This window comes from Herpailurus yagouaroundi, unplaced genomic scaffold (genome assembly GCF_014898765.1).
Source record: "Herpailurus yagouaroundi ecotype Mexico unplaced genomic scaffold, PumYag 28, whole genome shotgun sequence".
NCBI classification, from domain to species: domain Eukaryota; kingdom Metazoa; phylum Chordata; class Mammalia; order Carnivora; family Felidae; genus Herpailurus; species Herpailurus yagouaroundi.
The window spans coordinates 156,703,383-156,728,197 of record NW_024412376.1 but is presented as its reverse complement, the minus strand read 5'-3'; the positions used below and the strand labels follow the sequence as shown (position 1 = coordinate 156,728,197).

General features: G+C 48.4%; 1 protein-coding gene across 1 annotated transcript in view; it reads right to left on the bottom strand.

The window, feature by feature from the left end:
* The window catches only part of PROM1 (prominin 1), a 135,987-nt gene extending 131,865 nt beyond the window's left edge, over positions 1 to 4,122 (bottom strand). The window contains exons 1-2 of the mRNA XM_040487436.1: positions 3,831 to 4,122; positions 736 to 808 (exon numbers count right to left, since the gene is read on the bottom strand). The gene's annotated coding sequence lies outside the window, so the exon portion shown is untranslated. The remainder of the gene's footprint in view (positions 1 to 735; positions 809 to 3,830) is intronic.
* Between the last annotated feature and the right edge of the window lie 20,693 nt (positions 4,123 to 24,815).

The following is a 24,815-nucleotide window of genomic DNA, read 5'->3' as shown; positions in this document are numbered from 1 at the left end:
CCTGGATCCTCTTTCTGCCTGCCAGCACTAGGCTCCGTCCCCGACTGCCCTGCCCATTCTGTGCTGCCCAACGCTGGCTTGGCTGTGTCCCTAGAGGAAATGGGATGTGTCACAGTTACCACACATGGAGGCTGACGGGGGGAGTGGAGGCTGGCCGCTCAGAACTGCTCATTGTCCTGGACCTGTGCGGTCAGAGCCTGGCTGAGGCCATCACACCTGGGCGGCATCAGATGCATGCCAGGGCGTGTTTTGCAGGCACAGAAAACACAAAGCACTTCCTTAAGCCTTGACTGATGGCTTCTTTTCTTCTGCCCTTGACACAAATAGGCTGTGACCCCAGCAGTGTGGACATGGGATCACGAGGGGAAAGTCCCCTGCCCCACCCCAACGGCAAGGTTCACAGAGATGGCCATCTGTGGTGGGGAGGCCCAGGCAGTGTCCTGGGAAGGCTCTCCCCTCCTTTGCTTCCTACTCAGAACTCATGGCGGGGGGGGGGGGGGGGGGTAAATAAATCTCCGGGGGCATGAGCTGTAAGCTGCCAGGGGCGGCCTTTAAAATCACCTATTTCAGGAGTGTTGCCTCTGAGGCTCCCAGCTGGCTAAGGGGTTTGGACATGGGTACCGAACTTTCATATGAGTTTCTGTCTAGTTTCTGTAGAGAGAGGCTTTGTTGCAATTTTAGCTTCTCAAAACCCACCTGTATAAACATCCGGCCTGGAGATGAGAAAGAACTCACCTACAGTCATAGTGTGAATGGCAAACTCAGTCTCCTGCCGCCCTCGGGACCTCCATTTCCCAGGTCACCAGTACTGTTGACGACGAAACAAGAGTCAGATAAGCAACAGCAAATGCAGAAACAATGAAAACCTAGCTTAAAAAAAAAAAACAAAAAACAGAGCAGAGCAAAAGGAAATATACCAACATGTGAGCCATGATTGTCTCAGGGAACAGTGTGACAAAAGTCTTTTTTCTTTTCTAGTCTTCTTAAAATTTTTCCAGATTTTCTATTAAAGAAAATCTTTTTTTCTTTTTTTCTTTTTTTTTTTAATCATTAAAAGAAGAAAGAGTTCTCTGAAGGAAAAAAAAATCACTACAATTGTATCAAAGTATCTCCATTCCATCCTTCTTTTATTATTTTTTGGGGTTCTTAAAATTTTTTTTTACCGTTCAAGTTTGTGGGTGATACATTTTGGAAATCCGCTCTTCTGGAAAAAGCATGAAAGTTAAAAAATGCATTAGCTTTCACACTGGAAGTATTTAGTTTAAGAAGTTCACGGAAATGGTTTAAAGGACAATCGTCATGTTCTTATAAATTTCAATAAACGTCAGAGCACATTGGTTGGAAACATACCTTTTTTTATGGATAGCTTTTTTTTTTTTTTCATTTAATCTCTTGTAAAGATTTATTTCTTCAGGGACTGAACTAAATTCAGTGATGGGGCGCCTGGGTGGCGCAGTCGGTTAAGCGTCCGACTTCAGCCAGGTCACGATCTCGCGGTCCGTGAGTTCGAGCCCCGCGTCGGGCTCTGGGCTGATGGCTCGGAGCCTGGAGCCTGTTTCCGATTCTGTGTCTCCCTCTCTCTCTGCCCCTCCCCCGTTCATGCTCTGTCTCTCTCTCTGTCCCAAAAATAAATAAACGTTGAAAAATAAATAAATAAATAAATAAATAAATAAATAAATAAATTCAGTGAGCTAACTTTGCCCCCATGATACCACTTGGGGCCACTCTCTTATCTTTCTATTCTTAGCTTCAATGGGGATTTTAAAAATATCAGTTTTAAACAGTGGCTTCAGCTGATGAACCCATGTGATAGCTACCGAACTCAGTAATTATAAGATTTCCTAGAATAAATTTAATTGCCAAATTCTCACAATCAGCTGTTACTGTTGCTATAAATACCCCTCTTGCCTTTTTAAACCCTGAGTGAGCCTACAGTAGCTGTTCTGGTCTCTAGAAAACTGTGAATTAGGCATCACCAATTTATGGGACCTCACTGTAAGCCAACTGCTTTGATTCCTCTAGGGCAGGTGTCTGTGTAGTTCAGAGTCTCCTCACACAAAAAGAAGACAATTTCAAGTTATTTTCATCCTTGTGGAAAAAGGACACACTGTTTTTATTTACTTTTTGGCATGTTAGGATCGGGTGTACAAACCCATGCCTCTTTGTGTCTAGTTACATCATCTTCTAGAATTCTATGAATTTATAAGGATTAAAATAATTTAACTGAATATAAGCCATCTTGTCTTCTTTTTTTCCCAAAATTTTACATCTTTATTTGTGTTTGGGAGAGAGAGAGAGAGAGAGAGAGAGCATTAGCAGGGGAGAGCCAGAGAATCTGAAGCAGGCTCCTGGCTCTGAGCTGTCAGCACAGAGCCCAACATGGGGCTCAAACCCACCAACCACAAGGTCATGAACTGGGCTGAAGTTGGACGTTTAACTGACTGAACCACCCAGGTGCCCCAAAGCCATTTTGTCTTTTAATAAATAAGTCTGACTTTAAACCCTGGTTCTATATCTTACTAGCTGGGTGACTCAGGGCAGCTCACACAACTTCTCTGACCCTCACTTATAAAACAGAGATAGTAAAATAGATTCGGTAAAATGGTTGTGCTTTGGAAATAAGGACTTTGGAAAATAAACTACGTGATGGCATTTATTAGCACAGTGCATAGCACACGGTGCATATTTAAATCTACTTTCTTTCCTCCAGCCAATTGTCAGAGGACAATCCCAACTTTTTTCCATTAGGCAAACATGAACTGAGCACTTACAGGGAAAGTTTGAGAGACGCCAACACCCTGTTCCGCAGCTTTAAGGATCTCACCGTCTCATGAGGAGGGCAGAGACCTGTTTGTGTCCTAATTACTCCAGACCTGTGAAAACGGGTTTTTAGAAAACATGTCTTTAAAAAAATGTTTATTTATTTATTTTGAGAGAGAGAGAGAGAGAGAGAGAGAGAGAGAGAGCGCACACACATGCAAGTGGGGGCGGGGCAGAGAGAGAGAGAATCCCAAGCAGGCTCCATGCCGTGACTGGGGGAGACTCTATCTCACGAACCGTGAGATCATGATCTGAGCCAAAATCAAAGGGCCGGATGCCCAACTGACCGTACCCCCTCAGGCGCCCCTCAGTAGACATTTATCACCTTTGATCATTCACTCAGCAAGTATTTATCGAGTGTTGACTATGTGCCAGGCCCTGAGGCCCTTGGGAGTCACCGGTGAGCAAAAATACAGTTCTTGCCTCCATGGCAAGAGTACATTCTACCAGAGCAAACAGACGGTAATCAGATGAACAAATACACATCTTGTAGAGCATAATTTCAGGGAAGGAGTGCTGTGAAGTAAGAAGGTGTAGGGAGAGAGAGACAAGAGTTGCTGTTTTCTAAGGGGTGGTCAGGGGCGTCTCTCTGAGGTGATACGCGAGCTGAGACCCGAGTGAGTCCTTGCAGGCAAAAGGTTTTTGGGAGAAGTAGGGCATGTGCAAAGGCCCGGATATGGAGTTGCTTCATGTGCTAACGGAACAGTAAGGAGCCTGGGTGATTTCAATGCAGTGCTAGAAAACGGGGCCAGAGAGGTGTGAAGGCACAGATGAAGCTTTCTAACTCACCCTCATCCTGTTCTGACTCTCTGAGCTTGGTTCTCCCTGAATTTAAGGCCCTGCTTGGGCTTTCCAGGACAGGCTCTCCTGGCCCCTGCTGGCTCCCTCTGCCCTGACAGGAACCCCTGACCCACATGTGGCCACCGCACACAGGCCTGGATGCCAGTCTCGGGAAAGGAAGCCCACAGAGAAGGGCGCCTCCCCCACCAGTGTCCTCAGCAAATTCTCACCTTGATTCTGCAAGGTAGGTAGCAGGGGAGAGATTCTCACCATGGGAGGGCCGTGTCAGTCTTGCCTCTGAGACTCCCCTTTCCCTCCAGGGTCCACCTGGACATCACACCCCTGATGTCCAAGGCCCTGCCTCTTTACGCCCTCTGACCCAACCCTGAACACAGAACTTTCCCTCAGTTTGCCCCAGCCCAGCTGCGATGGGGCTGGGCTGTTTAGCAAGATTTTATAGGGAGTCTTTGGAGCACTGAAGGGGCGTAAACAGAGTAACTGACAACTACCACCAACATGACTGCTTTCAGAACCCTCGAGGCCATCCACATTGACCCCTGCCTGGCTCAGCCTCTTCCCGGGCAGCCGCTGCCATGCTTCAGCACTTGGCACCCCTCCTTCCGACCCCTGGAGCCCACGTCCCCACAGAGGGGCCCACAGACAAGAAGGTGGCAGTTCCTCACCAGTTTAAGACCCGCCTTCCAAGCCACTTCCTGTCCCAGCATCCTTCTCTCTCCCACCCCCCAACCCCTGCCCCACTGACATCAGAATTGTCCACTCTCATCTGGGAGACCTGCCCCCAGAGGCTTGAAGCCCCGCTTATCCCCATCAGAGCACTGTCCCTTCAGTGTCATTCAAAGGTCTCTGATATTCCTGTGGGAGGGACTCCTCACAGCCCCACCCGCTGTACCTGCACTCGGTCCCCTGAGCTGCTTGGGGCAGGAATCCCCGCCTGGTCATCTCGACCCACCAGCCCAGCACAGAGGAGGCCGGGGAGCCTGGCAGGGGCTCAGCCCTCCCTGAGCAGAAGCTGGGTCTTTGGTGGTGGTCGTGGTGGGCTCGCTGGGGACGTCCTGAAGGAGTCTGGGGAGGGTGGGGAACATGGCTCCTTGCACCCATCATGCCTCGGGCTGAGGAGGTCTTACCCTGTTTACAGGATACGTACTAAAGCAAATGGTACAGAGCTGTTGTCCAAATTCAAACGGGACACAAAAGGAATGGGGCCCGGAGAGGCCGCCAGGGAAAAAAAGACTAAAAAAATGGCAAGTCTTGTAACACAGGTGCGTAGAGTGATATTGCATATATGTGACCTTGAGAGACTGGATTCAAGATCGTATTATACCCCAGACGTAGAGATTCATTTTCTTGATTCCCTGGGTGAAGAGACGTGAGCAAATGCCATTGCTGGGGAACGGGGGGGGGGGGGGGGGGGGGGGGGGGGGGGTTGTTGGAAGGCAGACCGCCCTTACCTCCAGGCTTGGGGTTTTGACCACCACACTCGATGGCTTGGCAAGCAAAGAGGCCTGAAGGTCGAGGAAGAGAAAATAAGGTCTGGAAGGATTCACGGAACCAGGTTTCTGGGCCACTGTGACATTTTATGCTGAACTCATGACCCGTGTCCATCAAAGAGTGTACTTGGAATTGTCTGGAATATGGTAGGAAACCACCCAGTGAGAGCTGCTTTGGTCAGGGCAGTGGGGGGGTTCAGGTGCGCTGGGGTTTTCCCACACCCGGAACAAGTTGCACCCTCGTGCTGTAAGCAGAGATGGTTCTGTCTGTAATTATGATTACTCGCTGCCCTTCTGCGGTTGGGTAACAATGGTACCAGAGATCTCCTGGGGTGCCCCGGGCAGGACTGTTCATTTCCTGTTTCTCTGAAGCAATCTGATTCCTGGCAGCCAGGGGGAAGAAAGGCCCAGCAGCGTATTTCCTTATTCTAAACCCAGGAGCCTTATCTTGGGAAAGTAAATATGGTGGCTGCAGGAAATTTTTGAAAGTGAAATGGGTGGCTGTGGGCGGCTGTCCCCTGTCCCATGCTGTTGTCTTCACCTCGAGGCTCTGATTTAACTGAACTCCTCCAGGTATGGACAGCCTGGGATGGGGGAACACCCTGAGGAGGGAGGCACAGGCCGCTTTTAAGGAAACTAAGGTTCCAGGAAGCAGAGAAACAGCCCAAAGGCACCCAGCTAGTTAGTGTCCAGAGCAGAGATTCAAGCTTGTGTTGTCTCTCTATAGAATTCATCAGGAGATCATTACTGAGCGCTTGTTATTTGTACGAGGGAAGAAGGAAGAATGTAAACACAGCCAGCCCTTCTAGACTGTCTGGAATTGGCTCCTCTGAGCCCTTTCTCCTTGAGGGCCCCCTCAGTAACTGGGTTTCCCAGCCGTTGCCAAAAGCAGGGATCACATCAGTCTGGCCACTGAGGCCCCCAAGACCACCAAGCAAGTCCAGTGCGACCACCATCCTTTTGCAGAACTGTCTTCCGAGAGGCAGCTGAGCAGGGAGAAAACTCCAGGTTATAAGATTGCTTGGGGGCTACTAAATTCTACCACTGCATTTCTGTCTTGTTAATCCTGTGAAATCAACTTTCCAGTTTTGTGCTTCAGGGGGACCCAGGGAGTCGGATTCAAAGGAAGAGGGTGCTTATGGGCAAAAAGGATTTACCTTGAATAACTACATCAGAGGTAAAGAACAATGATTAAGTCCAGAGCAGGCCCCAGCACTCAATCAGTCCCACACCACCACCACCCCCGGCACCCCCCCCCCCACCCCCCGTCACCGCCAGCCCTGGGGGGGTGCTGCACCAGGACCAATGGGGGCTGCATCGTGGGGCAGTTTTAACAAAGTGGGGAGGACAAGGTTGTCATCTAGGAAAGACTCTCCAGACTCCAAGAGGCCTGTCAAATGCCTCCTGCCCTGCCAGGGGCAGCAGGGCCCATAACGGGAGCGCTGGCCTCTCCCGAAGAGGTCCCAAAAAGCTTCGGGAGGAGGAATTTTCAGCTGAAGCTCCTGCCTTGACGAGGAGAAGAGGGAGGGTCATTCCAGCAGATTCAGCTATTGGACAGGAACGGGCTACAGGTATGATCCCACTCTCTCCCTCTTTTTTTAACTTGAGGTTAAATTCACATAACATAATATTAACCATTTTAAAGTGTACAATTCACGGCACTTAGCACATTGGCAGCGCTGTGCAGGTGCACCTGTCCCTGGTTCCAGAGCCTCTTCAGAACAAAGCTCATTTCCCCCATTACCCCCTCCCAGCCCCTGGCGACCAGCAGTCCGCACCTGTCTCTGCAGATCTACCTGTTCTGATATTTCATATGCATGGAATTGTACCACGGCCTACAGGGCATCAGGCTGAGGGCGGTTGAACCGTGGTTTTCCTTTTGATAGATCCCAACCTTTGTTGAGACTTTTGTGTGTGTGCAGAAGTGATGCTTTTCATGGTGCAAACCCTGGACGTTGACAAGAGCCTCTCCTCCTCCCGTCTTTCACAATCGGGATGCTAGTATCTCAGAGAAAAGCCTTCTATGTTACCCCCGTGCAAATGTTGAGGAACATCTGGGCCGCTTGCCCGGTTGTGACCCTTGGGCTTAACCTCTCGGTCTCATGTCCTCACTTGTAAAATGCAGATGAGACAGTACCTCCTTCACGGGTTTATTGAGAGGAGGAACGAGTGAACACTACAGGTGGAGTGAAAGTGGGGTGAGCCACAGAATAAATGCTCAGTCAATGCCTACACTTCAGCTGTTATGTTTTTCCCAATGTAGGGACACGGGGAGTATCATATCTGCGGAAGGGAGAGCCAAAAGAACTTGCCAAAAGAAAGCAAATATGTATTTTTTTTTTTTGAGTGCCTATGTTTGCTAAGTCATCATCACTGCTCCATTTCACGGAGGAGGAAACTGAGGCCCTGAGCGGTTAAGTGTTCCGGAGGTCACACAGCTAGTTAGGCTGAAGGCCTTGGGCGTTCCTCTATCTGGCCCCAGGGTCGCCTCCCGTGTATCAGAGGCCCCTAATCTGGGGTTTAGAATCACACGGTCAGGTCCCCTCACCTCTGTGCGGTTCCAAGCATCTAATTCCGCCTTCCTGGCTTCACAGGGCTGCTGTGGGCTTCCCGCCTGGCTTGTCGCCCTCGTCATCTGGCTGTGACCGGAGACACTCATGCAGTGCTTCCAAAAAGCAGAGCTGCGGAAGCAGGCTTTCCAGTCACTGGGTTTCTGCCGCTGAAGCCGGCCAGGTACCGCTCGGAGACCGTACCAGGCCCTCGGGTGATGCCTTGCCCGGAAACCCCGGCTGCTGCCGGCTTGGGGCCAGGCACCTGGCCTGCCTTTACTCGCACCATCTCATCAAAGTCTCCCGACTCCCTGGAGAAGGGGAAGCCTTCGGAAGCAAGAGGGAAAGGAGCCTCAGGCCCGGAAAAGCAAGGAAGATGTCTCGGGCTTGGCTTCTTGTCCAGCGACAGCACCGGCTCGCCGTGGCAGGTATTGGATCCTGTTGCCAAAGCAAGCCGATGGGCCGTGGAGCTTTCCCTGAGATTCCACAGGAGGATGGCGAGGCCGCAGCCTTTTCCCAGGATGCTAATTAAAACTGCAAGTCAACCAATGCAGCAGCATAAATAATTCAACTTGGAGGAGCATGGGGACCAGGGTTCACACGGCTGCTCAAATCCCTCCAGAGCTCGCAGTCCTGGTTCACATGCCCCAGAGAGGACAGCGTGCACCGGTGGGAGCTGCCCTGCCTCGCGGGGAACCCTGGATGAGAGGCCTGCACGGCCGCCTTGGTCCTGGCAGCCCATGGCACCTGGGCGTGGCCACTGAGCCCCATCTGGGGGTGCTGCCTGGTCCGCCTATAGCTGCCAAACGGCAGCTGAATCTGGAGGAAGGATGTCCCTCCCCCTGATGGCGTTTCAAGCGCCCTCCAGTTTGGGGCTTGGCCTGGACTCATGTAGGCCTTCTGGTTTCTGATTCCCAGAGCGCCCACAGGTGAACCCTTCTGACACCAGCCTCCTGACGTCACTACCTCTTCCTAGTAGAGACCCAGGAGCCCGGCTGGCACTGCCGGGGGGCCGCGGGCCCCGCTCTCCACCTCAGTGGAACCCAGCTGGCAGCTGTCACATCACCCTGGGATCCTAGGAGGTCAGGGCGAGAGGTGCCAGAGGACCACCTTGGTCCTCTTCTGCACTTTCCACTGTCACCGTTTGGGGCCAGGCATTCCCTAAGTGACCAGCACGTCACCGTCCCCTGCACCCATGAGGGGAACACTCTCGTGACCCTCACCTTCCAGAGAGACCAGCCGGGGTTCACGGAGGTTGTACGGGCTGCCCAAGAGCACACAGGGGTGGTGGTGAGGCCAGAGCCCACAGTCTTCATGAAGGTCCAAGTCTGCATAGATCTGCTGGTCACGGGATGGCTTATGGAGCCACGCTCGGCGGTTGGGAGAAGAAACGAGAGGCTCGTGAGGAGGAGGAGGCAAGGATGTTTAGTTCCAAAGCCAAGTCAGATGAAGAGAAGGGAGCACAGGAGACACCACAGCTGACAGTGGAATCTGTGGATAAACTGACGCCAGGGCTGAGTTTCTGGCATGAGTCTCTTAACTGTGGGTGGCCGCGGGGGACTTGATTCGCGAGCTCAACACGCCCTCTCCTGCCTCTTCCTCACCCTGGACTAGACAGACTCCATCCTTGTGTCAGAGCATTCAACAGTTCATGTGTTAGCTTGCTGTATTTTTTCTTTTTTTTGAGAGAGAAGGGGAGGGGCGGAGAGAGAGAATCTGAAGCCGGCACCACATTCAGCACAGAGCCCGACGCAGGGCTCCATCCCACGACCCTAGGATCATGACCTGCCTGGGCCAAAATCAAGAGTTGGACGTTCAACCAACTGAGCCCCCCAGGCGCCCCAGTTCCCTGTTTTTTCTGAGCTAAGAACTGAACTGTGGTGATGAGAGAGACCCATCAAAATAGTTTGACGTCACAGTGAACAAATACCACGACTCCGTCCTTCTCAGACAGGGACCTGATCTTCCTTGCTTTCTTCTGTTCACTATGCATTTTCCCCTGGTTTTCAAAGTGTGTATTCAAATATCTTTTCAGATGTATATCTTACCTTGTGTACCATTATTCCTCCTGTTTTCAAAATAGAGGCTCACGGTGCTTGTCAAACGTGAGCCATTCGTCTATTCCCTTGTAAGTACCAGGCCCTTCCCTGTGTGTCCCCGAATTCGACACAATGAAAAGCTTTTTGGAAAGGTGCATGTGTGGGGAGGGCATAGGGTATGTAGAATTTGAGCCCCGCTCATGGGAAAAACAGAACCTATAAAACTGACGGATAGTCACTTGGCTCTCGCTACTGGATAAAGCCCTCACTTCTTCTGGCACACAGACTTTTTATGAGATAACTAAAGTTTTATTTTAAAACCTTCTGTGTCCATGATCTTTTTTCCACTCTGTGTGCAGAAAGAATCACCCACAAGTGAGTGAGCCAGCCTGCCTGCCCGACACCCACATCTCAGTTCACCCCTCTTTACACCTGTGGTCATACCTGATGTGAAATGTACTTGGTGCATTTTGTGGGGCCATTTACATGCTATCGTCGTGTTCCTGAATTTAGAAATTACAGAAGCCTTGGAATGTATCCCTTGGGAATGTCAAGCACCCACGAGATGATGAGGTGGCTAAATGTGTATGGAACACTGTTGGTGTAATGGGTGTGGTCTTGACACAGGGAAAGGCTTGGAATGTCCACACCAGATAGACATGAGGGGCGTGCGATGCCTCAGGTGGTCTCTGTCCACCTGACCTCTTTCCTGGGCCTTTCTGAGCTAATGAAAAACTCACCTGATACACCTTGACAAATCTCCATCATTCATGACCCATGGGTGAGGCTCCCCAAGACATGGAGAAACTTCCAGAACTTTGACTTTACTTTGACTGAGGCATCAGAGTGACCACAATTGCTCCCTACTCCAGACTCTACTCCTATTATACGTGTGGCACACCTTCCTGGTTGTATTCCACGGCTGTCCACACACTTCCCTTGGTGACAAAGCTCTGACTGGGTCTGGTATTCACTGTTCCATGTGCCCAGGGGAGCCGGCCCCTCTGTGGCCACAGGTGATGAAGGTGACCAAGTCTAAGCCAGTTGTGGTCATTTCATTTCCCATGACCATGATCATTTAGGCACCGGCATGGGAGGCGATCCTAGCTTCTGGCGTGAAAGGAGGGGTCCTTTGGAGATTTGGGGGAAAGAGTTTCCTCCCTGATGAAAAGGATGTGAGGAGAAATCACCCTTCCTGTTCTTGGACATGATTCTATAAAGATAAGCTATTGGAGGCCGAGGCCACATCTTGTGGCAGTGAGATAGTTGCCGGTGAACCTAGCAGTGGTATAGGAAGTACCCACACCCTTGACCTCTCAAAACTAAACAACCTGCCCCCAGCCATCTTTGTACTACTTGTTATACTAGATAACAAAACCTTTGTTGCCAAAGCCATTGATTTCCAAACTTCAGTGTGTGTAAGGATCACTCAAGGAGTTTGTTATAACACAGACATTCTGACTCAATGGGGCTGGAGTGAGGCCCATGAATTTGCATTTCTAACGTCTAGTGATACTGATGCTGGTCCAGGAACCACACTTGAAGTAGCCACGGCTTAAACTAATTTAAATTGCACGCTTGACTTCTTGCAACCCAAACCAACCTGTCTGCTAAGTGCTTTTGGAGGCTACGTGACAATGGATACTTTTGCTTCCTACTTGCAAAGCTCTGATGCGATCCTAGTTCATTTGATCCTCACCACAGGCCTAGGAGGCAGCTGATTTTGCAGAAGGGGGAAACCGAAGCTTAGAAACTTACGTTTTCCAGAGCCCTTTTATTTGCGAGTGACGGAAACCTGGTTCCAAAGGAGTTTAAGCACAAAGGGAAAGTTGTTGACTCAGGTATCTAGACAGAATAGGGACGAACCTAGGAACAGCTGAATCCGGTGGCTCATATTGTGTTGTTGGTCTCTTTCATTTTATTCTTAACTGCTGGCCAGCTTCCTTCAAGTAGCAGAGAACCTGACCACCGGCTACCCAAGGCTCCCATCCCATGACACTGGATTGGGACTCCAGAGGAGAGGGTTACTTTTGCCCAGTGCCTGCACATAACCTCCTGCACCCCCTAAGAATGGAAACAGGGAGAATCACGGGGGAGACAGTCATATCTAGGCTGAAGACGATATGGCTCCCATCAGGTGGGAGGCGTGAGGGTTGTGGAAAGCAGTTGGATGTATTTAGATTCAGATACCATTGTAAGATTTCCATATGAACGTGTTTAAAACTCAGAGGAGACTGCTTTATCAGAATTCTTTCTGCAGGGTTTGATCCTGAAAATGTGGTCCCTGGGATGATAGCTCTTATTTGACTCTGTAGCTTATAAATACTGAGTATTACCTCCCCCACTAGGTAATATGGACCCTGACAGCAAGAAACATTTAATTCGTTTATTTCCTCAGCAAAAATGTGTTGGCCCTGCTGTGTGGCTCGGGGAATGTCACTGATAATGTTGAGTCTGTTCTAGTTAGGAGGTGGCATCTAGACAGTTTGACTCCAGGTGGGTCGGGTGTTCTGGGAGAGGTAGCCTCGTGGCAGAAAGATCCACTTTATCACACTCTCCAGAAACGGAAACTTGTTTAATCAAGTTAATTTTGCTACACGCGCACACACACACACACACACACACACACACACAAGAATGGGTTTGACTACATATACCAATATAGGGCTTAAATAGATAGTTAGAAGGAAGGAAGGAGGGGAGAAAAGATGCTGAGAAGGCCACCAGCCATACCTATCATAATCTATATGTGTAATAAGATGCTCTGAGATTGGACCTAGTACTTTTGAATCTTCGATGCACAGAAGTGGGAACAAACCACTATTTTCGCCTAAAAGCTGAAGTCTTCCTATTGCCCTAGGGCAGACTTCATCTTTTGGCAAAGACTGCACATTGATTTTGCAAGGATCCTGTAATAAGTCTCCCATCATCCAACAGAAAAGGTCAGAATCTCTTCTGAACTGAAGGAATTCTGAACAAGTTGTTGCAGCCCACTGGTTGCAAAGTGACATGGGTAGATGTGTCCATGGAAGGCAGTGTTGTATTTTTTTGGAAATCCACGTTTGATCCTTCCCTTGGCGTTGAAGATGAAAGATCCCTGGATCTAGCAGGGAGAGATGGCAAAGGCTGTCATCCTATTTCGGAGACCAAGCTGGTAAGAGGTAGGACCCCTCGAGGGATCCCTCCAGGTAGGACTTGGCCTCTGGATCTCTGGAGCCATAATATTTTGTATCTTGTTTAAGTGATTTCTTTTTTGTTTTGATTGCTTTCTGAGAATGTTGCCTACAGGAATAATTTATTAACTATCTGAGCCTGGTCTCAGCGGTGGTCTGGGGATTAGGGAGGAAGTAGTCATGCTCGGGAAGGCAGCGGTTCTAAAATAGTAGGGATATGTCTAGGGAATGAGCTAGATTCGGAGAGGTTGTTGGAAGAGGAAGTGACAAGGGACATGTAGGGCAGGTTTTGAAACACGCTTGTCTCCCTCTGGGACCTCTGGGTGGGAACCTATTGAAACCCTGTATCCTGCTAAATGGATTATTTGGGACATGACCTTACCTTGGCTATTTAAGGGGAGATTTTCTAGTAGATTGAGCAATTTGGGAATACCTGGGGAAACACTAAAGGATCACGAAGTTTGACTTTGTTCTCAGTGTTTGTTCACATATATGATTACATTTGGCCTTGCCCTTTGGGAGGCTAAATAGCCAAGTGTCTACCTCTTCGTCATATCTGGCATCTCTGAGCTTATTTAAAGATGCATTTTATCCTTCTACACAAAGAAAAGGCTAAATTTGTGTGCATGCAATGAAAACGGAGGTGTGCTGGACAATCAGGTGTGATTTTATTCCCTCGAAAGCAAATAATATTGCTCCATTACCACATTCCTAGATCCAAAATTTGAGAACACATTTTTTTTCAAAGGATGATGTAAAGCAGTAAGTACACCCCCAAATACAATTGCAAGAAGGGCAATAACCTTAAGGGCACCTCTGCAAATATTAATGAAGCATCTTCTTTCTTTGGTCCTAATCTGTAGGCCTTTAATTTCTTATTCTTGTCATGTTGCACTTAGGTGGAACTTCTGTACAATGTTAAACAGCAAAGGTGAGTGAGGACTTCTTTGTCTTGTTTCCAGTCTTAGGGGGAAACAGTTCAGTTTCTCATCATCAAATATGATGTTAGCTCTAGGGTTTTTTCATATTCCCTTATTGTATTACAGAAGTTCCCTTCTATTCCTAGATTTTTAAGAGTTTTCATTATTACACGATTGTATGGGTTTTTTTCTGAAGTCTGTTAAAATTACATTGATTGAGGGGCACCTGGGTGGCTCAGTCCATAAAGCGTCCGACTTCAGCTCAGGTCACGATCTCATGGCTTGTGAGTTCAAGCCCTGCGTTGGGCTCTGTGCTGACAGCTCAGAGTCTGGAGCCTGCTTCCAATTCTGTGTCCCTCTCTCACTCTGCCCCTCCCCCACTCATGCTCGCTCTCTCTCTCTCTCTCTCTGTCAAGAATAAATAAAAAAACATTAAAAAAATTTTTAAAAACTACATTGATTTATGACTGTTGAATCAGGCTTGTATTCCTGATTCCTGAATCACACTTGGTTGTAATGTGTTATCCTTTTTATATGTTGCTGGGTTCTATTTGTCAATATTTTGTTAAGAACTTTTGCATTCATATTCATGAGAGATAATTGGTCCCCAGTTTTCATTTACTGTAATGTTTTTATCTGCTTTTGGTATCCGGGTAATTCTGCTCTCTAAAAATGAGAATGGAAGTTTTCTGAACAAAAATTTGTAGAGAATTGGTAATGTTTTTTTCTTAAATGTTTGATAGGACTCACCAGTGAAATTCTAGTGTTTTCTTCTTCTGTAAGAGCTTTAATTATCAGTTCGATTTCTTTAATATAAAGATATGAAGGTTACCATTTTCCTATGTGAGTTTTGATATCTGTTTCTTTCAAGGAATTGGTCTGTTTCATCTACGTTATCGAATTTGTGAGGGAGTATCTTCTTTGAGTGCCTAAAGCTTTGGTTTGTGAAATTGCTTCTGTGAAGTTGCCTGAGCATCAGAAACCAAGCTCTCAACTCAAGTAGGTGAAAAGATGATAAATCTTTATTTTAATCGCTACTCTCAGAGTTTGGGAAAAGCCTGGTAATTAATTTGCTGGCAACGTCAGCCATACTTCTCCCGACGGAGTTGGCCTAACATATCTTCCTTTCCCAATAGTGGAAAGTGAGCATTTATTTTGTATAACAAATGTGCGGGATAGTGACTTAGCAGCTGCACAGCAGCTGGGGGTGATGATACAGAGTTCCTACACTACCATTTCAAGCTTTAAAATTGACTACTAAGTTGTGGGGCACCTTGGTGTCTCATTTGGTTAAGTGTCTGTCTTAGGCCTAAGCATGATCTCACTGCCCCCGAGTTTGAGCCCCACATCTTCCTTGACTGCTAAGTTGTTTTACTAACAAAAATGTAACATTGTTTTTTTTAGTTTTCAAAAAAAAATTTTTAATGTTTATTTATTTTTGAGAGAGAGACAGAGCATGAGCGGGGGAGGGGCAGAGAGAGAGGGAGACACAGAATCCGAAGCAGGCCCCAGGCTCCGAGCTGTCAGCACAGAGCCCGATGTGGGGCTCAAACCCATGAACTGGGAGATCATGACCTGGGCCGAAGTCGGACGCTTAACTGACTGAGCCACCCCGGCGCTCCTAAAATTAATGTATTTTGGATGAAATATCAGATTTATTTTTTATTGCCTGATTTTATTCTACTATGAGTGTAATATTCAGCTTTTGCTTTACCAAAGACTGATTTTTACCATTTGCCAGTTAAGAATTCAGCCAAATACAGGGGTACCTGAGTGGCTCAGTCAGTTGAGTGTCTGACTTCAGCTCAGGTCCTGATCTTGTGAGTTCGAGCCCCATGTTGGCTTGCTGTTGTCAGCCTGTCAGCACAGAGCCTGCCTCAGATCCTCTGTCCCCTTCTCTCTGCCCCTCCCCCCACTTGTGCTCTCCCGAAAATAAATAATGATAATAATAAAATAATTTGGTCAAATACCTAATCACTGTGCCTCAAAAATGCACACACTTGAACACACACCCCCCCCCTCATTATCTCAAAGTCTTCAAGTCTCACCAGGCTGTACTTACGATCCCACTGATGATAATCTCTATGGTTTGCAAGGAGTGCTTTTGTCTACATTTACATTCTGGGCCTTTCTTACCTTAAAGTGCGTAGTAACTGGGTCGTAATGAACCTCAAATATTAGCTTCCCAATTATTTTCAGGTCCCCGGGACTCTACTCGGTAGCTTAAGTCTTGAATCTGACTTGTTTTGCCAAAATCCCACCCCTCTTTTTAATTCTCTTGCAAGCATCCTCCAGCACTTTCGGTGGCTGTGTAAACCCACCCCTCCCTTGGTTCATAGAAAGACAGGGAAATCACAACGGGACCTCGCCTGCAATGTCTGTGACTCATCTCACATCTGTATCATTAAGGCCTTAGGATTAGCTTTCCTACATGTGACCAGACCATTAATTGACAGTGGTCTAAACAAGACAGATGTTTACCTCTACCTTATGTAAATGGACTCTAGAGGTGGACTGTTCAGAGGCCAGAACAAGGCATAATAGAAGAAGCAAAAGGGTACACTCTCTTCCTTGTCCTGAGCCTTCTTGGAAGTTCCACATAAGACTTTTGTTTGTGTTATGGCTGTAGAGATGCTTCTTGTCCACGAACACTAACCTCCTTAGAAACAGAACATCCCCATTTTTAGCGGCGTTCATAATTGTGTGAAATAAAAGCTATCTCAGACATCTAGCCAATGGAAAGGAGACAGACTGTCATGTCTAACATTTAGAAAGTATCCTTAAGGACAGGAGCATGCCTTTCTTCCTCCCTCCTTCTCCTGCTGGCTAGAATGCAGAAATGTTTGCTAGAGCTCAGAAGGCATGTTGGACCATGGGGTGGAAGCTATATATTAAGGGTGTGAAGCAACAATACGGAAGGAGTCTAGGTCCTTGGCAATCCTGGAACAGCTCTACAAGATTTGGTTTGCATCCAAGCAGACTGTTTTCTTTTGAAAGAGACGTAAACTCCGATTTTGTCCTTTTGACCCTTGTAGCAGCTGAACAAATATCACAACGAACACAGATGGGTAATGCATCTAAACTGGAAGATTGGGGGTTGGAACTGGAGAGCCACGCCCTATTTGGGGGCACTGAGCGCAATCTCCAGGGAGCTTTCAGTAACTTTGCATAATTTTCCAGCCCAGCCTCCTACTCAGAGATTCTAATACAACCCCCCGCCCCAATCCTATCTGAAATAATTATAGGAACGATGTCACCGATGGACATGCGTTAGATGTGATAACAATGTGGAGGCAGGAAAGAACTTGAGATGAATTATGCTGGAAGGCTGATGGTGACATGGGCAGAGTCAGGAGGACAAGGAGGGGAGGAAGCAGAGAGATTCAGTCAATGGAAGAGACGAAGAAAAAAGCGGCCTGAGGAAGGGCAAACGGGGCATTGTAAGATGTTCAAGGGCAGGAACAGGTCTGGGGGGGAAGGAGAAATGGAGTGGAAGCACCAAGAAATCAGTCAAGTGGGGCTGGCAGCAGCAGAGCAGGGGGTAGGTCTGGTATTCAGGCGAGGGTGTTGCTCGGGGGCTATTACAAGTGGGACAGATGGTGGTTTCACTAAGTCTAAGTCAAAATAAACAGTAAAAATAAATAAATAAATAAATAATAAATAAATAAAAGGCAGCTGTGAAAATAACTTTGATGGATTGGACCATTTGCTAGTAAAACAAAGGTTATAACCAGCCCTTACATTTGCATGATGCTTGGTGCCTTCCGGGCAGGACAGGCGACATAATTTGTAGGGCCTGATGCGAAATCAAAATGTGGGTCCCTGCTTAAAAATGACTAAGAATTTCAAGATGGTGACAGCGGAGCATTGGAACATGTGTGAAGTGCTGTGTGACTGCACAGGTTGCACGCCCGGTGAAGCCCGCCTGCTTCCGAGCAGTTTCCTCCTCTGATTTCAGAGAGAATCTTCGAGATGCTCTACCCCATCCAAGTCATTTGGAGTGGATAGCTCTTTTTTTGCTGTTCAGCATTAGACCACCCCTCTTGTCTGGGGGATGGAGGGATTCCCCCACTGAATTGGTGCAGGTGGGAGGCATGGCCCCTCCACCACGAAAACCTTCTCCCAGCCCCCAGGACACCAGGGATCCAAGGACACACGTGATCCAAGCTTAGCTCATCAGATGCTTCCTCACGGGATTTCAATTTTTTTTGCATTACTCTTAGGATGCAGGACTCCCAGAGATGCTTCTCTGTGGCAGGGGCAGAATCAAGAGGCTGGGGCAGAGGCGAGGATCCAGACGGAGCAGAGGTGAGTGTCCAGCGGAAACCAGGGATAGTGTCCCATCCCACATTTCGCTGGGAGCTGCTCTTGGATTCCCTGCTACTGACCACTCCTTCCTGTCGCCCCTTTTCCAACATGTAAGTTCAGGAGAGTCCCCAAGGCCACCCTCAGGTTCAGCAACGCGGACATACTCACATTGACGCTTTTCTACCGTGAAAGCTCATAGATTAAAATCATCACTAAGAAGAGGAGCCCAGTGGAGGGGCCAGGAGGGCTCCAGGAGCAAGCTTCCCCTTGTCATCTCCCACGGGAGGTAAGGGCAGCCTTTACTTCTCCCACCAACTGTGTGTGACAATTCTATGCTCTGAGTATTGACGCCAAGGGCACTCACCCAAGTCTTGGTAGCCAGAGTTTCTATGAGTGTTCACCATGTCGACACAGCTGACTGCCCTGCCCACAAGACTGACTTTAGTATTCAGTCCCTCCAGAGTCTGAGCTGATACTGTGTGGCCTGAGGCCCCGGCAGAGTTCACAGTATTAATGTAGACCATCTGGCACAGCTCAAGAGCCCCCCAGTAAATAAAGACCTTCTTATCGAGCAGAACATCCCAAGGGCTTAGTGGTTACCTCCCAGGAGCTAGAGGCAAAGGCTACACCCTTCTCTGGGCAAGGTTAGTTACTGCACACCACGCGGTCCCCAGCTTTCCCATCCATTTCTCCAGGTGCCCCAAGCCCTTTTGGGAAGCCCTTCCAAAGCATCTAGCTGCCTGGATCTTCTAGATGCCTCCTGAGGTAAGCATAGCCGGTGCTGTGATCTCTGTTTCCCAGATGACTCAGCTGAGGCCCAGATGGACCCAAAGTCACACAGATCGTTCTGAGGCGTCATGTCCGGTGACCTAGCCCCGTGTCCTTTTGGCTGCACCTAGAGGCCCAGGGGCAGGAATTACTCCACTGGGCAGCAGCTGCCCAAGAAGAATCAGTCATTGGAAAGGTCAGGAGATGGAGGTCATCTGAAATTCACCTCAAATATCTGAGGATGTGAATTTTTCTTTTTTCTTAACTTATTTTTATTTTTTTATTAATTTTATTTTTTTTAAATTTACATCCAAATTAGTTAACATATAGTGCAAAAATGATTTCAGGAATAGATTCCTTAATGCCCCTTACCCCTTTAGCCCATCCTGCCCACACCCCCCTCCTATAACCCTCTATTTGTTTTCCATATTTATGAGTCTCTTATGCTTTGTCCCTCTCCCAGTCTTTATATTATTTTTGTTTCCCTTCCCTTATGTTCATCTGTTTGTATCTTAAAGTCCTCATATAATTTTTGTCTTTCTCTGACTAATTTCACTTAGCATAATACCCTCCAGTTCCATCCACGTAGTTGCAAATGGCAAGATTTCATCCTTTTTGATTGCTGAGTAATACTCCATTGTACATATATACCACATCTTCTTTACCCATTCATCCATCGATGGACATTTGGGCTCCTTCCATACTTTGGCTATTGTCGAAAGTGCTGCTATAAACATGGGGGTGCATGTGTCCCTTCAAAACAGCATACCTTGGATAAATACCTAGTAGTGCAATTGCTGGGTCGTAGGGTAGTTCTATTTTTAACTTTTTGAGGAACCTCCATACTGTTCTCCAGAGTGGTTGCACCAGCTTGCATTCCCAGAGGACGTGAATGTTTCAAAACCCATCTAAGCCTGCTGAAATTAACCCAAGGCTTGGCCATCCGCTGGTGTTCTCAGGAGAGTATAGAGGCAGTTTGTGGATAATTTTCTGTAGATATTTACAAGTTTCCAAAAATACTCTCCCTTTTCTATGTTGGGGAAGCTGGCCAGTCTTCCTGGGAGACATGGCAATACCAGGGGGCATCCTACATCCACTGAATGGAAAGCAAGCCTTTAGCAACTAGGTGACTTCCCTGAGCCACTCGTCCCCCACCCTGACCCAGAGATGAAAGTCCTTTGTGAAGCACAAGATTTGTCTCCTAGCCAGCAGGGCAATTCACCCCCAGCCCTACCGCCAGCTGGTCCCATCTGCAGCGTGGAGCCCTGGGAGAGAGACGATCACTAAGGTAACCACAAAGCCCCAAGGGTGGGCAGATGCAGACACACAGCAGCTGCCACGGCTGGGCACACAGCCTGTGCCCTGCTCTGGAGGGACTCCCCCGGGCCTTCCGCCAGCTGAGGCCTCAGACCCGGGGCATGCAGGGTTGCCTGGAGAGAGCTGCTTGCATAGAGGCTTCCTGGTCTCTGCAATGCTCTGTTGGATCCGAGAAAACCCTGGCATCTCTGAGACCCATCTCTTCCCACTGGGGAGACCGAGGCCACAACTGGGAAAGAGCTGGGACTTAAAGTTGATGTTCCTGACGCCTAGTCCTCCTTTAGGCATGACTGTTGGAGGCAGTGGGCTTTCCAGGATCTCACAGAAAGGGGCTGGGTACCCCTGCAGTGGGTGGTGCATATATGCATTCGTTCAGTAGACACTGAATGTCTACTGTGTTCTTTTCCCAGAGCTACCATCACAAATTATCACACACTTGGTGTCTTAGAGTAATGGAAATTTATTCTTGTGCAGTTCTGGAGGCAAGAAGTCCAAAATCAAGGTGCTCACAGAGCCGTGTTCCCTCTGAGGGGGATCCCTGGGAGACTCCTTCCCTGTGTCTTCCAGGTTCTGCTGCTTCCCAATGTTCTTGGCTTATAGTTGCATGTGTCTGAACCGCGTCTGTCTTGATGTGGCCATCTCGTCTGTGTCTCCTTCCTTTGTCTTGTAAGACATGTGCCATGGTTTTAGGGCCCACTATTTTTTTTAAATGTTTATTTATTTTGAGAGAGTGAGAGAGGGGAGAGGCAGAGGGAAAGAGAGAAAATCCCAAGCAGCCTCTGCACCGTCAGTGCAGAGCCTGATGCAGGGCTCGAACTCACCAACTGTGAGATCATGACCTGAGCCGAAGTCAAATGCTCAACCAGTGGAGCCACCCAGGGGCCCCCTAAGGCCCACCTTAATCTGGGATCATCTCATTCCAAGATCCTTAACTTAATTATATCTGCAAAAACCTTTTCTCCAAATAAGGCCACACACATAGTTTCTGGTGGGCATATCTTTTTGGGGGGTGGTGGGAGGGTGTGCACCATTCAACCCAGTATACCTACCACGTGACACACTCTAACCCTGTCTAAACCTTGGATACAGCAGGAAGTGCGGCTTCACAAAGTTTGTATTCTGGTGGGGGAGAGGTAAACAAACTACAATTTAATGTAATTTCTGATAGAACCACTCTGAAGCGTACTTGGGAAGGGTAAAGGGGCAGAGATGATCCGGGGGGGGGGTGATCTCTTCAAAATAAAGTAGTTGGAGGAGTCTTCTTGGAGGATGCAATGCAATGAGAGGGATGGTGGTCGGCTCATGTCAATCCCACACACACAGACCCCCACCTATCCAAGCCCAGGAGCCTGGTAGGCAATATTATGGAACCTCGGAGAAAGTAAAAATTTGGTAGCTTGTCTTTTATAGAGCATGCATAGGAATACAGCTTTTGGGGAGCCTTTGTGGCTGCAAATGTCTGCACAGCAATGAGAAATGAAACGGTAGTAGTGGCATGGAAGATGCTGGAATTTGGACATTTAAGACTGCCTGTTATTGAGTAGTGTGAACGAGGCACTATATCCATCTTCCAGCATGCTAGATAAGACTTCTACTGTCTGGAGAGGTTTCCTGAACTTCTCCAATTGGAGGTAATGGGTTCTCACATGTCCTGTAAGGGGGTGGTAGGCACATTCCCCCTAGGAATACCCATATCTGCCAAAAGCTGTGACCCTGGCTCACCATGCTCCTCCTGGGTGAGCAACTCAGAGATTGATCAAAGGCTATCCTTTTTTTTTTTTCCTAATGTTTAAAATGTTTATTTATTTATTGAAAGAGAGAGAGAGAGAGGACAGAGGGAGAGAATACCAAGCAGGCTCTGCACTGTCAGCACAGAGCCCCACACGGGGCTTGAACTCACAAAGTGTGAGATCATGATGTGAGCTGAAACCAAGAGTCAGATGCTTAATTGACTGAGACACTCAGGTGCCCCTCACAGTCTGTCCCTTAAAGCAAATTCACAGATGTGGAGAATATGTGTTTCTCCTCCTCTCCCAAAGGAAAAAGAAACAGGCGAGCTCCTCATCCCAAAAGGGGGCAGGGGACCGGAGGAGAAACCCTGGGAGAGGTGAAGGGTGCAAGTGGGCCAGTCTGGCATCGATGGACTCAGCACTGAATGTCTCCTGAGCTGCTGGAGAGCAGGCCAGGGGCCACCACAAGACCAGAGCGCAGTGTGGTGACAAGTGGCACCCCTTCCCTGGATGCACAAGGAGCAGTGAGAGCAGCAAAGAGAGCGCCCTGCATTCCGAGAGGCTAGTGGGGCCAGAATCATGGGAGTCTTCTTGTGGCCAAGCAATTGCCAAGGAAGGACCCAGGCCAGAGTCACCCTGGAGAAGACTTTGCCCTGGGGGCTGCTTGCTGAGGCAGGGGACCCCCATGGTGAACTTCAGGGAATGTATCTCCCATGCCAGGGGGTGCAGGGATGGGAGTGAGCAGGTGGGTATCTTTGAACCCACAAAAGCACTCCCTAAAAGACAGAGGACAAAGAGGGCTGTTATGTACAAGTTGACCTGTGTCCCTCCAATAGGTATGATGAAGTCCACAACCCTCCAGTACCTGTGAACATGACCTAATTTGGGAATGAGGTTATGGCTAATGTAATTAGTTAAGATGTGGTCATACTGGAGTAGGGCAGACCCTTAATCCACTGTATCCTTACAGGAAGAGGGAAATTTGGACACTCAAGAACAGGGCATTTGAAGACAGAGGCAGGGACTGGAGTGATATGGCCACAAGCCAAGGGAGGCTGGAGCCACCAGAAGCTGGAAGAGGCAAGGAAGGATCCTCCCCTAGAGATTTTAGGGGGAGCGTGGCTCTGCCCAAACCTTGATTTTGGATCTCTAGCCTGCAGAACTGTGAAAGAATAAAGCTCTGTTGATTTAAGCCAGATTGTTCTGTTGATTAAGGCAGATTGTGGTAATTAGTTATGGCAGCCCTAGGAAATTAACATAAGGAACAACCTTTGGGGATCCACCCCAGCAGGTGTCAGTGGCCAGAGGAATATCCGACAGGAGTCCAGCAGGACTGGCTTGTCTTCACATCTTCTGTCCCCCTGACTACCCTTCTCCCCTAATTCCGAATAACAAGGCATAGTGGGGAGAAGAAAGGAAACAGATGAGCTGAAGGACACCCCCCTGCTCCATTTCCGCTGCTCTTCTGCCTGAGCTGGGGGGAGAGGCACTGCTTTGAATGAGATGTGAGATGAAAAAAAAAAAGGAAAAGAAATTTCTGGCTTAAGTTGGACTGGAATCTTTTTTGCTACCTGAACATGACCAGAACAAGCCATAGGATCCACCTTAATGTGGGAAGCTGCCTCAAGGAGCCAGGACTTGGAAAGAACCCACAGGAAACACACAGGTAGAAATAGCTGATGGGCCCCAAGCCTCCACGGTGCCGAAGTTGTCTCCAGCAGACTGCGAGAGGCAGCCAAAGGTTTTCTGGGATTCTCTGCCATTCCTTGGGCTTTTCCATAAATGGAAGGAACCCTCCTCAGTTCAGCTTCACAGAAGTCTCGGATTCCTCCACTCTGAGAGCTGAAACCTAACCTAGAGCCCAGGTCACTGCAGGGAAACGATCCAGACCTCAAGGGATGGCCAAACACTTGCTCAGGCAACAGCTTCACCTGGAGGCTGGCCAACGAACGTCATGTACTGGCCAGGGCGACACTCTGGGGCAGGGAAGTGCTTTCAGGGGGGAAAACCTGTGAGATGGCAGATAGTGACAGAAATGCCAGTGTAAACAAGCAAGTCTTCTGGCGTGAGGGCTTGGGTGTTCGAGGCGGATGGCGTGGGGCTTTGTTCCTGGCCAGTTGTGCAGTCTGGGTAAGTGGCTTTACTGTCAGGATTTGCTGTAGGAAACAAAAACCGTCTAGTGGTTTCTAAGCAAAAAGAGACTTTGTAAAGGGAATTGAATGCTTACAAAATCGTCTGAAGGCTGTTGAGGAGTGAGGGGTTCTAGACTGGGTCTCCAGGAGCGTTTAAAGAGTAGCTGGGATTTGTTTCGATCAAGTATGGTGAGACATACGGGCATAGAAGGGACTGTCATGGAGGAAGAAGCGTGTTATCATCACAGAGCCCTGCAGCACGCTATGCGGGGCCACAGAGGGAAGTGTCTGGGTCTGTAGGGAGGTAGAGTGAGCAAGTGGAAGTGTGGACATGAACCCTTCTCATAGTTTGCGGGGAAGAAATGTGCTACAGGACAAGCAGGCTTGGGATTGGCTAGGGTGCATAATTTCAGCGGACTCTGGGGCATGGGTGCTGACCCTTGTTGTCTGTACCTGGCCCTCTGGTGATTAAGTCAGGTAGATTGTGGCTGAGGTGAGACCTTATTGAGAAGGTGGTTGTGGTAGGGGCTCTGGATTGGTTGGTTTGCACAGGAAAGACTTTTTTTTTTTACAAGTCAGCCATTTCATATTTCCAGGAATTAGCTATGCTGGGGAGGAATGGTCCTCCAGGGCCATGATGTCAAAGCATCAGAAACACAGAATAAAATTATTTAATTAATACAGGAGGGCTTTCTTTATTTCTGTAGAACTGACCGATTGGATGAGGAATGGCTTCTGTAACCTTCTGGAAGGCAAGGAAACAGAAGGCCG